Source organism: Monomorium pharaonis, chromosome 4, assembly GCF_013373865.1.
Source record: "Monomorium pharaonis isolate MP-MQ-018 chromosome 4, ASM1337386v2, whole genome shotgun sequence".
Lineage (NCBI taxonomy): Eukaryota > Metazoa > Arthropoda > Insecta > Hymenoptera > Formicidae > Monomorium > Monomorium pharaonis.
This window is the reverse complement of record NC_050470.1, coordinates 31683818-31700145: the sequence shown is the minus strand read 5'-3', so window position 1 is coordinate 31700145 and position 16328 is coordinate 31683818. Positions and strand designations below refer to the sequence as shown.

Here is a 16328-nt window from a genome sequence, read left to right as displayed (position 1 = left end):
TCGGTATTATTATTGAGTCAATTCGGCAACGATGAGAGGACGAATTTCATCTCGCTCGCAAGAAGAAATTTGACAGTAGCGAGATGAAAACCGGCAGAGATTTAAATTTCATTATCCTCCGTTCGTTAAATTAGTTCAGTTCTCCTTTGCATTTCGTTTTTACGCAAATTACGAGTTATCAGATTCCGTCGTAGGCTTCTTCTTCCTTCGATCTAATAAAGTCGCGCGATAAAATGTGAGAGAAAGGTGGCATTCCGATTTCCTATTTAAATTATTCTTGCGCCCGCACCGCTCGTCGAAGGTAACGGTGGGCAAGAAAATATGGAACTTCAATTTTCTCTTTTCCTACATGTTGAAGATTCCAGACGATGTATCTAATAAAATTTCCGTTAAAATATGCACGATCTTAATCAAGTTCGCTCGTAATGCTTTCGTTGGAATACAACGGAAAATTCCTTTATGTATCGCTATCAAAAATTTCCAATGGAATATAAAGATCGATGGAAAAGAATTTTCGTTAATATTAATAATAATTATTAAAAAATTTTTAAGTTTAGTAATAATTAATAAATATTTTTGAAATCTGCCAATAAATACATTAGGGTTGCAGATAAAAATGAATAACTATGATGTATTAGATATATCGAGTATAACAAAAGGTATATTAAGCTGGCTGAGCCATACCATCATAAAACACTGATTTCTATGTGGGAATTATTTGCTAATTATTTGCTATTTTTTGCTGAAAAAAAAATTTTTTTGCTCCAGTCAAAAAAAATTACTTAATATTAAACTATCTAGCCATTACACAATAATAATATTTTTAAGAATTAAAAAATATTTTTAAATTTACGATAAATTAATATGTGACAAGATATCAGTTTAATTTTTGCAAATAATCATGTTCTATGTAATTAAAATATGGATCATTATACAATAAGCACACAAAATCTATCTCAATTTTTAATTCAACTCTTTGTTGAGATTTAGCAGTAACATTTTTGCATTGATTTAATCACATTGTTCATATTACATATGTAAACTTTTTGATATGTAAATTCATGATTGAGTTACGTTAACATTGACGTTCTGCCGTCGAGCTCTATCGTTAGAAGGATATTTTAGTCGGTTTGATATTAAACGAGCAAAATGTCATCCTCGGGTTTCATATGGTCATGTACGCGTGTTATGAAAAAAATTTATCTGATATCGGGCATAGAGTTCGTGTTGAGGGTATCGAAGGAAGTGATAATCGAGAAGGAATGGTTATCAAGAGTTGAAGGATGTTTGAAGTTACAGATGCTACAATTTTGTAAATTAATTATAATGTTGTATATCAGTTTTTTTTGTTTTTAATAAATTGAATAAATTGAATATTAAACCGATACGTAAATTAACACAAGAATTAAGAGAAGTGCCATTTCTCAGTTAATTCTTTTGCTTGATTGTAATTTTTGTGTGAATTTTTTATTTATTATATGTACATATATATACACATTTAACGAAACTAAATATAATTTCCGGAATAAATCGGGATATTTTTTGAGATCTTTTTTGGGGTCTTATAGAAATTGATTTTGTTATTTGATCTAATTTTGCATAACTTCTAATTTGAATTTTTACACTAGACTGTAAATACTGATATTAATATATTAAAGAATGAATCCTATCGTACTTGTGTGGTCTTATAGGTATACTATTGCATTCTAATTACAATCTGACATACGATTTACTTTTGATTTAGAATTTACTGGTATGTAAATTGTTTTAAGAAACAATTATTTTTTTAAACGCAATAAAGGTACTATCTTATAACTAAAAATCTCGCGAATATATGAAAGTATTAATTTATTATTCATAGCTTGTCTGGTTTAATATAAAAGTAAAAAAATGCGATGGTAACCATGGTAAAGTAACCACGAAAACTTTGACTTCAGGCAATTTTTAAAATATTCCCAGCGTTTAAGTTTTATACTCTACAAATTATTTTTCTTACACAGACTTAGAATAAAAAAGAATCTTTTATGTATTCTTTTTTACAGGCCGTAGCAGCAGTTAACGCAACACAACAAAAAATACAGTTTTCTACATCGCTGCAACTTCAGAACAAGAAACTGACCTGAAGTTTTTTCATTTTTAAGGTAAGTGTTGATCATAGCTTTGGGGGTAACGGCTATCATGCCCTACTAGTATTAATTTTGCGAAAGTTAACGAAATAGTGAAAAATTTAATTTTGCATTTGTTAAAAGAATAATGCAAACCAATACGTTTTTATTTTTTTAATATCATTTTTAAAACATAGCTTATTAAAATATTTTTCTTTTTTTAACGTTATTGATATATCAGGAGATCGGATAAAATTTGCATAATACACAATTGAACGTAGGAGAGAACGCGCAATTGTAATTTATCAGAACCGTCCACTTGGTTCGTACGTCAGTCGCACGTTTGATACCATCGAATGATCTGACGAGATCGATACATTAAATCAGACATATATCACTACTAATACAATGACAACGATAATGAATCTAATAAATCAATATGACAGCAATAATGCTAATTGAAACCTTTATTATCAAACAATGACGACGGATTAAGTTGTTATATGTCGATAATAAAATACTAAAAGTTAAATAACATCTGCACCAGTAATTATTTATTGTTAAGTTTCGACTAGAAATAGAGATATAATAAATTAAATGGATTTATCTCATCTACGCCTCTATCCTTATCGTTTTCAGACATTAATTTTGAAAATTGCTGTAGTAATTTAGTAGATGTTCTTCGAATGACTCGCCATTGCACAAGAAACTTTTCCAACTTCGTCATCCCAATGTTCTTTCTGTCCTTTTATTACTTGAGAATTAGAATTTAAGATCCAAGAGCATTTTGATTTCCTGAAGACGCGACCAAGTAACGCTTTACTCGACATCTCATTGCTGGAGATATATTGAATAGATAAAAACTAACCAATTCTTTTTTTTAATAATATTAGTAACTTCTTTATATGTAATACATAATGTATAATTATGCTAAGTATTTCACAAGTATAAGATGTAACGAAATGCAACGATCTCCGACGAATCTGTACGGTTATATAATGAAATGATATTATCTGTGGTCTGGTGCTTTTAAGAAGAAATTGATAAAATCAAGACATTATTTAATATTCTAGATCTTCTCATAAGAAATCTTATTATTACAAAGTGCCGTAACGAAACTGGAAACTTCTAACGATAATTGCACTGATGATATCAACCAACAAGCATCTTCATTTTGTTGATGTCTATTCGAAAAGATCTTGTATGTGGCCATACGTCACGTTAAGATTTATTTAAAGAGTGTCAAGAGTAACATTTTTAATCCCACGTTTCCGTATCGAATTTACTGAACAGTTTGCGAATTGAATGTTATGGATTAAGAACACAAAAAGGTGAAAAGTGTATATACCAAGGAGATTGCCCGCCCGTGTCAAATCTATGTAACAGTTTTTGAAATTTTATGTAATTTATAACGCATGCTATCCGACCAAACTGGAAAAAGCTATCGACGTAGTTGTCATTGCAGTAATCCGTAATACTCACGGACGAAATATCCGTTGCGAAATCGTGCTTGCGGAACGCTGATTCTTCCCTCGTGAGGATTATCGTTTTCCAAGCTATAATCTCAGCGATTTCTGCAACGAAAGGTATTGCTGATTGCTGAAAGTTTTGTAAATATGGTTGCAGTGAGTGTTCTTGACTGAATGAGGTAAGTGTATATATATATATATATATATATATATATATAATATACAATTAATTAAATATTACGAAATATTTAAAAAATGATATAAAAGTTTTTATAAAGAAAAAAATAAATTTTATTAAATTGATATTAATCGATCTCAGTTATAGAATCTCTGACTTAATATTATATATTGTAGAATATATTCACTATGAGGTAACGTAAAGTTTAAATTATTGCGGACTCTTAAGACATCATTTGATGCCAGTCATAAATATTGACAGCGCGATATTACAACCAACCAAGAATAATGTACACTTCTATAAGCTACGAATATAAATCACTTTTGCGCTTTTGGGATGTGATCAGAATAATTTATACATTAAAATGGCGAGAAATGTAATCCTAAAAATCTCCGAAAATGTACTTGCATGTATTTTCGGAAAAAAATTATTTTTTATGTTATATTTTTAGCTTTCTGTAGATTAACACGTAGAAGATGAATATTTTCTTAATAAGACGTTATATTTTTTAAAATCTAATAATGGAATGTATGTGTGCGGGCGTGCGCGCATGTATGCATGTATATACAAGATAGGAAAAATATTATTTTTAAAAGCAGAAATAAGAGTCGTTTGCAAAGATTCTCATTAGTATACGTCACAGTTCCTCGACAAATAAATACGTGGCGTTTTTTATAGAATGTTTGCAAGAAATAAATGAGATACTCTAGTTTTTCGTGAGTATGTTGATAATGTGGTAGATATCAAGGACTAAATCCGTTGCAGGCAATTAAAGAAGAAAGAGGAAATAAAAAAAGTATAAGGATCCGGTAAGAGAGTGTTATTGTAGTGAAAATAATTGATTAGCAGTAAAGAAAGTTTAGCAAAAGAAATAGTCTCTTGTTAAAAAAAATTACGATTTAATTTTAATTGAATAAATTTATAAATATATATATATGTTTCTGGGGGTGTGTTTATGTTTTTCATGTAACTTTAGCAATATAAAACAAAAACCGTTTAGGTGATCTATTTCATTGATATGTTTAAACATATACTGTTCATAAGAATTAATTTAGTAATATTGTATAAAACAAAAAATTATTGTAACGGAAAAAATAATATAAAAATGTGACGAATTTTACGGTAATGATTAATTTTATTAATTTATAAAAAAATTCTTCTAATTATATTAAACTAAACAAGGTATTTCTTATAATTTTTGATGATAAAACGATGTTGTAAACCAATTTTCATCAGTACGTCAGATTTTTGAAGTAATTGGAATTTAATGTGCGAAGGACTATTTTGCGATATTTGAAATTTTTTTTTATAAAAGAGATTAATACGGTACCTTGAAATTTTGAAGTCATGAATATATTGTAATTTAAGAAAAAATAAAGCAAAGAAAGAAAATGTATGTACGAGCGCGCACGTGTGTATGTGTTTATTCCATGAATATTACCTTGTTAATCTGCATACATATTTCTAGGCATATTTCTAGAATATCTGATAAAGATAATTGTTTTAGCACAGATATTGTAACAAAAGTTTAAAATTCAATTTTATTTGAATATATTATTTGGCGTCACGATCTGTCGCTTTGCTGAGCTCATACTTTATCATCCTTCCATTTAACCTTTTACTGCTATGCAAACGCGTTTTAACAGCTCTCGTTAATTCTTTAACATCTACGAAGGTTTCTATGCTATTCTCTTGTATCCGTTAAAAGCATACTTGTTAAAGTAATCAAGGCAATTTTGCGTGCAGGTTGCAGTATACGTGAACCAACCGAAACAAAGGCTCATATTCACGGAGCGCATTTAACACTAAATATGGTCGTATATTTTTCAGTCATAACACGGGCTGTAATCTTTGTAAAAAAGATAAAATTTGTAATTAGATGAGCATATTTTGTGCTAAACGTCGCACGTACACTGACGTGATGACAAATTTAACGAATCAACATATTTTAAAAGATGACAAGTACTGTACAATGCGAACGGCATTAATCATTATGTTTCTGATAATAAGATGATTAATTAATTGTTATTATTAAAAATATATACACGGTAAATGTTGACGATTCATAATTACTATTTTGCATTGAGAAAAAAGAGCGAATATTAAAACTCTATTAAACTGAATATAATCCAGTAAAGTTGATAAAGCGTTAAAGTACAGAATTTTGTTAAAAATATTTATTTTTGATTGAAAACTTTATAAAATGTAATCTAACATTTAAACGCTTTTTTTCAAAAAATGACTTATTTTAATATTTTTTTTCTAAAAAATTAGAATTTTTATTAGAAAACTTTATGAAACGTCTTTTAAATATAAATATCTTTACTGTAAATTTTTTATTTTATTATTACAGATATATGCAATAAAGATATGTCAAGATATCTTTTAATATGTGGGGAGAGAGAGAGAGATTATAAAAAAATTAAATAAATAAGAAATAAATAAAAAATAGGGCTCTTAAAGCTGATGTGATATAGATGGCCACAGAAACATTTTTTCGATGCAAAATAAAGCAAACAAATTACAAAATGTTAAACATTAAACATTTATTTTTATAAAAAAAAGGGTAGAGATGTTGGAATATGTATTTTTTCGACGATATACATTAATTGTTATCTTCTCCAGAGATTATCAGTAGAATTGATTTACCAGTTTTGCGATCGATCGCTTTGGCGTGTTGAAGTTAGTAACAACCTTTAACAGCTCTTAAGTACATACATATGATGCATTCGCGCCATCCCTACACTTGGAACAGCGATAAATGCCCTTTTATTCGCGTGTAACGGAGCTTTAAAATGGGTCGATAAATCAAATCCGACTAATGTCTGCATTGTAACAAACAAAGACGCGCGTGTAGTAGATTTTATAATGGAGATGAATGCAATTTATGCAGCCTTGTTCAAAATGAAATTTTTTAACTATACTTGGTATTTTATACTATTTGGCTTTCTACCGATCTCTCTCTCTCTCTCTCTCTCTCTCTCTCTCTCTCTCTGTCTCTGTCTATTTGTCTCTCTGTCTGTCTGTCTATCTTTATTTTCTCTCCCTTCTTTTTTCTGTTTCTTTGTTTCATCTCTTTCTATTCTTTCTCTCTTTTTTTTCATCACTAAAAGCACATGCTAAGTACGAGCTATTGTTTGTAGCATTGCCAACGATATATATCCGCTTTTGCTTCAATATTCTGTTCAATCTAAAAGCTCCATTACAGAATCGCATTAGCGATAGGCAATATATTGTGAAAAGAAGTAGAACATTATTGTATAAAATTTTACTATTAGGAAATATTTTTATTCTATAATGTATCTTATGACTATGTTATTATTAAATAAAAAATCATAAGATACATTACAGAATATTGTTAAATAATTTTATATCCATTAGTAACTTATAGTATATTTTACATATTGTATTAAATTTTAGTACTTAATACTAAATTACTTAGAATTGATTATACTTTTTTTGTATAATTTATACACAATATTATTTTTATGATATAAATTATAAAATTTGTATACAAGATAATTTGGAAATCATTTTTTACTTACACTAATATTTAATATATTTTAAATTTGATTTGTTTTATATACGCAGATTACATTATTCGTATTTTATTATAAATATTTATTTGTTTCCATTTTTTTCAAACAATTTCCAAGATTTGTCACATTGAAATATTTTTGAATTTTATTTAAATTTGAATATTATATTGTAAAATTATAGCGCTTGTTCACAAGCATAGGATGGCAGAGTGTAAATGCGCATATGTTTGCAATCGACTCGCTGCCATGTTTGTAAATCCACTTTACCGTTTTGCGCCGTTAAATTGGAGCTGTCCAATGAAAGCACCGATATCGTCGCGTCATAATAAAACTCCGTACAAGTGGTGCGAGCGTGAGACCGCGCAAACACACATTGTATATTTCTGCATCGCCGGATCTGTTATATAACAGAGACGCGTTTGATAACAGCTAAATGTGTATGAAAATAAATTTTGCTCTATTTGCGAAAGAAAATATTTGCTATTAATGTCGCTCGAGTGTCGCGGCCTAATGTTTTATACAAGTTTTATAACTCGTAAAATAATATGATATAGTTATTAAGTAACACTAGAAAAATTTTTTAAAATAATAGTATTGTTGAAAAATGTGAAAGTATAGTGATTACAAATGACAACAATTGAAAATCGCTATCATGTTAAATAATTGCGAAAAAATTTGGAGTGAGAAAAGAGATCGACATTTCTTCTCTTTCCTTTTTTTCTCTGTCACACCAGTTGGAAAGTTGCTGAATTAGAAATGAAAAATAACAAAAAAATTCAGTATAGTTGCAATTAATCATGATTACATTGTTGTATGTGTAACTACGAGCGTCGTATTTCAAAGATAGCTTCGTATACTTAATTCTATGCAACAGTGTAGGTAAGCCCACTGAAAGCTTCTTTGGCAAGACTTGTGATTCTGTACATATCTGTTTACAAGAGAAACGTTGAAATAATATATTGCGCTTTGTATGAGTCCCGTATCGCAGCAGGATGCTGTTAGCAGAAATTGAAACATGGTTTAAAGTATTAGACAATGAACGAAGATGGACATTGGTGAAATTTCAACACAACGAATTCCAAATTAGCAAACCTCTTATTGATATATTTTTCATATATTTTTATCGAGAGAGAATAAAAAAAATTGTATGTAATAGTTATAAATAATATATATATGAGTTTCCATTTACGTGGAGTCCTTTATTTTACTGGAGTTCTTAAAGATCTTAGAAATCCTTAATATACATGTAAGAGAAAGAAAGAGAAGAAGTATAAAACCATCTGGGCTACATATTTATTGTAATACCTATTTTGGATTATGGTTATATAAAAATATTGCAAGACATTTCTTACTATATTCTTATGTACTTGTTGTCAGGGTTGAAAAAGTCACGATATCAGTCAAGATAGAATTTAAATAACAGTAGGTATTTTTTTTTCATGTTGAAAAGAATAATTAATGCTTTTAAAAACATTTATAATATAGTATCGATGTTGATGATATTCCGAATAGATTTGTGCACCAAATGTGTGCTTGTTATACATTATATTATATCAAATTTTCAATAAATAAAACTGTAAATGTAGACGTCTCAGACGGTAGTCAAGTTCTTGCTAAAAATATCTATACTTACCATGCTGTACATTTTCGCTGCTCGCTTATGACAATACCGACGTGTTATACGTGACGGTTTCTCGTTGTTCGTCGAAACGACTAAATTCTATCGTTTCAAAGATAAACGGCCTGCATGTCCCATGAGCGCTGTGCATAGAGAAAAGAAGAAAGGAAGGAGGGAACGAGGACAACGGACGAGCGAGACGCATCGGCTGAGCGTCAGGTGCATATGAGACTGCTGCGGCTGCTATGCACGTGAAGCGAACACTAATCGATATGTCCAATCTGTACGAAAAAGAAAAAAAGCCAATGAGAGCACACGATTCTCGATGATGAAGAAACTGAAGTAGATCTGCGCGCACGGTTGCCAAAATATATCGACTGTAAGCGAACGAAATACTAGGTCAATTTTGTTGTCGAAATTTAAAATGTTTTTATGAATAAAAGTCCAGGGAACTGGAGACAGAGATAGGACAGCAGATCTGACTACGATCGCCTACGAACAGCTTGCTGAGGCAGAAAGATACAAATCGACGGCAGAATATACGCTCGCCAGCCACACAGTCGCATGGCATCGCAATGCGTAAATCTAACATGATCATAATGTCGGCCTGCACGCAGGTGCGCATCGGTATGACTTTCAAATGTGAACGCAGCTGCAATTTTGTGGGTTTTTTATTTTCCATTTGACAGTATAACGCGAGATGACGCACAGCTGAATAAGAAACTTTTGAGATTACATTGGTGCTATTATCCAAGTCAAAACGAGAATAAGTTATTGTTATCTGGAATTATAAGTATAACAATATATGACTCGCTCGTAATTTTTTATACATATATAATAGGAAAGTCAGATTAAAACAAGGTCCAAAAAATTTTCGATTAATGAAATATGAGTTTTATTAATACTAAGCATTCAAGTTCGTTAATTAAGAGTTTCGACTGTACTTAATCCTTATCAGTCATTTTAACAATAATCGTCAATAATTTAAAATATTTGTATGTACATTGTCTCGAAACACTTGTAATTAATTTATTTTTATTATTAGAGATTAAAAATAGTATTACCCGTTTTTCTATTTGTAAAGAAAATAATGATTTCTAGAAACAATTTGTACTATTTGTACGAATATTTATAAATCACATAATAACGTCAGAGGAATAGATGAGCCAATGTTAATTAGTGACATTAAGTGCTATAATTGCCCGCTTTCATACATAGTTTCACGTATGGAATATTTTCATAAACCGCCTATTTTCACCAGGATACTATGCCCTTTTACACACGTTGTTTCAATAAAACGACATCTGTCGAAGCGTCGACGAGCTACCTGCTCGCTGTACTGTTTCATTTGCAAAATTTGAATATCGACTTCATAGGTAGCCGTGAACATTTCAAAGGCGTGCACGGAAATACCAGTCATTGTGGAATTAACGGTATTAACGTTTCAAAATATACTGAGCCTCGACTTCGTATTATGGATTTACATATAATTTAGTATGATTGGCGAAGCATTTGCAATTTTCCTAAACGTTTGTTTAATAATTGTGGGTTTAGTGTCTTAATGCAACTCTATGAAGAGATAATTTAAATATTATTGTCATTTTATATATATACATACATGTACATAATTCTCTCTCTCTCTCTTTCTCTCTCTCTCTCTCTCTCTCTCTCTCTCTCTCTCTCTCTCACATGTACATTTAATAATCAGACTTCTTACATTAGAAAAAGAAAAACTTAATTGTTAAGAAAGTAAATGTTTTTAAATGTGTTATTATTTTATTTCTACGTCTTAATATTTTAATTTTAATATTTCTTATCTTAATATTATTCTAATATTTTAATGAAATATGTAATGTAAAAGAAAAAGTATTTCCGATTTTTGAAATCTTTCTTATTCATACAAAGTACTCCGGAGAAATGTATTGCGTTGCTTTCAGCTACTTTATCTCAGTCTGGTTTTCCAACATTAAACTTTGCTTTTCTGAAACTGGGCAATAATCTGTGATTTTTCAATTTTTTCATTGAGATAACAAACAAATTTACTTAAATTCCAACTCTTAACATATGAATACTAATACGTTTAATGATAACGGTGATAATTGTTAATCCTGATTTTTATATTTTCTCTCTCTCTTTCTCTCTCTCTCTCTCTCTCTCTCTCTCTCTCTCTCTCGAATTAAATTTTAAGGTTTGTAATTTATAAAAAGTGCATGATATCTTATTTGTTTTAAGATGTAGAGATCATATTGTATGTATATTTCTTGATTTTGATAACGTTATTTTTATTTCTTTAATCGATTCTCGCATTTTCTAAATTTTTTATATTGATATAAATATCATCAAGGTAAAGGAAAAATATATAGTGTTTGTCAAAAATTACAAAAATTACATTGGTTATTCGAGGTAGCTTTGTACTATGTAGAAAGCATTTTAGGATGATACGTTGTACAGATTTTTGAGAATTAGTTTGATGATTATATGAATAGTGTGATTAAAGCATTACAAGGGATTATATCGCATAATCTTTATTGACTAATAAATGTATACAGTAACAAGTCAATGATAATTATCAAGTTTTGTAACTTTTATTGGCAAAAATTGATGGATTCCGATGAGTATAATTGATATTTTTCGTCTTACATCTTGCTTTGTTTCTTCAATTTTTTTCTTGTAATTTATTTACCTTATATGTAGACGCATTATTTGATATTGAGTTTTTTTTTTATACAAATTTGTCACAGTATGTCACAGTATTACACTATAGAGTGACATAGAGGTGTAAAAAACCGACATCCATTATCTTTTTTGCCTATGATATCTATATCTGCATTAAAAATCAATATTTTTTATTAATAATTTTCTATTGTAGTATATACTTTTTTTCAGAAAATTGTATTATTAAATTAGCTTTTTGTTTTGCATTATTATTTATAAACGCATTGCAATTTCATCACTTGTGGTAGCTTACTTGAAAGAGTTGAAAGATATTTATGATAAAAATGTGCGCGCGCGCGTATGTGTAGGGGAACACTTTACCTTTTCTAAAGTAAAATGTGGAGAAGTGTGAAATAGATTATGGGAAAGTTTGTAATGCATTAACTGTAATCAAGATTCTCTTTTCTTGATTGTATGTCAAACATAACTTATTTGTAGGCAAATTTATTATTTAGTAATATTAATCTTACAAAAGTCAAGTGGTCTCGAGACAAGCTCGCGTCGGAATGTGTGGATATCCGCTCGTCGAGAGCGAATCTACACCGCGCATCGTTGCTTTCGAACGGGGATGAGCAAACACGATCACGCACAACACAGATGTATACGCGTGACAATGGGTATCTCGGATCGTCATCGATGATCATCGTCAAAACTTATAATATCGCTCACATATTATACTTACGCAATGTATCTTGTAAGATACATCTATTGATTTTTATTTTGTAGATTTATAGATCTTTCTTTAGCGTTACATTAAAATGTAATTATTATTATTTTTGTCGTAAATTATAATTTGTATATATAATATTTTTTTAATTATATAAGATTGTTACTTTTTTGATATAAATAATTTTTATTACTTTGAATTTATTTTCTTAACTTGCGTTGTAAGAGAATAGATGCGTTACGTACGGTCTATGAAGAACTTTAGGATGCATTCTTTAGGTTAAACTATGTCGATACCAACATACTATTCAAAGTTTAACTATCATCTAGTCGCATTATATGAGGAACTAACTCTAGACAATGCATTCACTTGCCAAATATTCGCCAAGGCGAGCCTCAACGTGCCTTCGCGAGTTTCGTGTTTCATATTCAGTGGAAGACAATATATATTTGCATCACTGGCGCCGAAGAAAGGATCGATCGTGATATTGCGTTAGTTAATATGCACGATTATAAATGGGATACATGGTGAATAATTCATGTCACTTTCTTTTTATATATCTATGTAAAAAATGTAATCCGATAATTTAGTTGTATGTTAATTTTGCGTATGAGATATCATAGATAATTTAATTGTAATAAAAATTCTTAATGACTTTATGTTTGTATTCTACATAGATTGAAATCTTATTACTGTCAATTCTAAGTATATTTAAAAAAATCCATGTTAAAAAAACAATATTTTCTTTCAGGATTGCATAAACTCATTCTTGTTGATGTATTATAAATGTTGTGTTTTTTTGTTTTTGTTTTTTTTTTTGTTTATTACATCTACAAATATGTAAAGTAATTCCTGACATTTTACCTTTTCAACAAAATAACATGCGTTTAGTTATTTTTTATAACACATCAGTTTATTTTAACTTGAATGGCATAGATCTACTTCCAACTGTTTTGTTAAGTAAGTACATATAAAGTATGTATAATATTTTATGTATTATATATATTTTATATATACTTACATATACATACACTATGTGTGTATGCATATGCAATATAGCACATTTAATTCATATATACATATATCGTGTAAAAAGTTTATAGTCTGTGTTTATAATAATAATTTTACTAATTTACTATATGGTGATATACATTATTTTTATTATCTTATTTGTATTCTTTAGAATTGAAAAAATTAACATTTTTATACATATATTTTTGCATTATACTTGTGATATTTCCGTCCTAAATAATAATGTTCTCCTTCAATCGAATTATATATTTGTGTGATATTCCATCGCAATGAAAAACTAAATGTAAATAATTATCTATTCTTTCTGCAATTAATTGCTTTTTCAATATGCAAATCTATAAATTAATAAGTTAGTATTAAAACAGTACAGATACTTATACATACAGATCAAATTGACACAAATTAATGAACATCAATGAGAATATAACGGCTAATGGGGAAATTAATTTATTTGTATATATTTATACGAGTGTAATTGGTTATTTATTAGAAACAATTCGTTATATGTGCGATTATTATATTTGAATAAACTATCTGCTTAGATTTTAGGATTTAAATTAACTGATAATTTATTGCCGCGAATATAAAAGAAATATTAATATTCGACTTTTTCAAAATAATTATCATTGTGCTGTTTCAAATATTGATAATTTTGGTAAAAAAGAAAAGATTAAACTGTCAATGTCGATCTCTCGATTCGAATATATTATTTTAATAAATAATATATATCGATTATTATTTTAATAAATAATATACATATATTGAGTATATTATTTTAATAAATTATTTTAATAAATGTACAAAGTTCTTGTTAATAAAAGAACTTTATACATTTTGGTTATATTTATTATGACGAACTCAAAGAAAAATTTAAATCTGGCGACTTTAAGATAGAGAAACAAAAATATTTTTTTGGTAAATTGTATTTTGTGTAAATATATGTATAAATGATACTAAAATGGTATATTTGTTCCTATGTAAAATTTTCATTAACAAAATCTATTATAATCGAGTTTCGCGTATTTGGACAAGCGTTTCGAATTGGTGTGATAGCGTTCTGTATAAAGGTTCAAATCGTGAAAGTTTGTACGAAACATTCCAAACGTTACGATTCTAAGTGCCGTGTAATGGAATTAAATGGGCCCTACGGATTCGCCGCCAACATTAGTTCTGTAATTTATTCCTCAGTAGAGGTACTGAAAGTTTATTATTTCATTGTTCTGAACAACCGATATCATTTATTAGAGAGCTACAGTAAGAGATAAAAATTGTATTTTCAAATCAATTTATATCATATCTTATAGTTGTTTATATAAAGATGTATATATAGGTATCCTTTTAAAACTACTTTCTTTTTTTCTCTTATTTATTTATTTTTTCTTTTTCCATTTAATGGTCTATAAACTTTATAATGTTCTCTGTTATAGATATATATTAACGTATCCGTATAATACATAACAAAATGAAAAAAAGGTGTATGATAATCTTTATTTATTGCATAAAATTTAATACGTTAACGTATTATGTTAATATGTATATACTATTTTATAACAGAGAATATTAGATCGAACAAGAAGAAAAAGTAGATAAGAAAAGGAAAAAATAAGAATACAATTTTAAATAGATCGTTTGACATCAATTTAATCTGAAATGCAGTACCATTTTTCCGAATTAGTGAACAACTGGAAAATTCCATTTTTTGTGCCAAAGAGAAGCAAGATTTGTTCGAGTACCTTTTGGTACTTCGTTTGAATACGAGGATAGGATTAATCTGGGTCGCAGCCGCTGCATCCCAAAGTATCCACTGTCTTGATAGGATTCAATATGATGCTATTACTTCACGACCGCCGATGAAAAGTTGATTTTTCCTAGAAATTTCAAGTCACGTTTTCTCTGTAATAGCTTGTCTTTGCCTGGTAAAAGCAGCATTACAACGAATGCTTTACAACGAATTTTAACACTGATGTTTTCGTGTTGTTTGCATAGTGGCATTTATTTTGATGATGTTTTCTATTTTATAGTTAGTTATTTTTTATATTGACTATAAGAGACTGTTTCTCATATTGGAATTTTAAGACGACTTTATAATCTTGTTGCTATTAAATCATAAAACTATAGTAAACATTTGTAGAAGTTAATAGTTTAACGACATTAATACAAATGTATTAATATTAATTGCGAGGAAAATACTTTTAGAGAAATAAAAGAGAATCGGATAGAAGAATTGAATTTATTTTTTGAATGAATACATATCAGCGTATGCAGCTCAATGCAACAAATTTACTGTAATAAAATTTCTAAAATCAAGAAACTGTATTAATTATTTTATTTTATTAATTTATGAAAATATAAATTTTATTTGATTCTAATTTTCTTTTTGCTCTCTATTTTTTAAATCAATAATAATTATTGATGTACACATAGTTAAACAAAGTTGATGATGAAAATTACGCTGGTATCTACCGATCGGAGTTGGCATGTAGATACGACACTGCTGCCTCAAATTTCGTGATTGAGTTACAGCAGATTGATTTGGCGCTTGTGGTATTGCGTGAATATCCAGCGATTGCTGTGACACGTATATGTGTACCGAGACTGAATAAACCGCACTCACGCATTCTCGTCATTCGGAAACATTTCAACACCTTTGAGCGAGAACAATCGATAACAACTATGTCACATGAAGTAAAAAATTGACTAATTTTTTTCAAATTTTACATATATAATAAATTATTACTATTTTTTTTTATTTTTTTATATTCCATATAAGATTTTGATTCTTAGTTTTATTACAAAGTATTGATTTATCGCAATACTTTACACACACAATCATACCAGTTATAATAAGATACTTGAGTATGAAAAAGCTTTGTTTTATATTATATTTTATCATAAAAAATTAAAAAAATATTAATATATTAAATTGATCAATAATTACCTATTTGTCATTAAATTTTTTGATTTATTTATTATTATTATATTTATAAATTCCATAACATTCAATT

At 28.6% G+C, this 16328-nt stretch overlaps 1 long non-coding RNA gene across 2 annotated transcripts in view; it reads left to right on the top strand.

The window, feature by feature from the left end:
• Window positions 1-16328, top strand: part of LOC118645294 — a 37073-nt gene that overhangs the window by 8688 nt on the left and 12057 nt on the right. The window contains exon 2 of one of the 2 annotated variants that reach the window (XR_004963049.1): window positions 2043-2141. This is a non-coding gene — a long non-coding RNA (uncharacterized LOC118645294). Of the gene's footprint in view, window positions 1-2042; window positions 2632-16328 lie in introns of those variants that run through there. The other variant, XR_004963048.1, reaches the window with a different exon arrangement.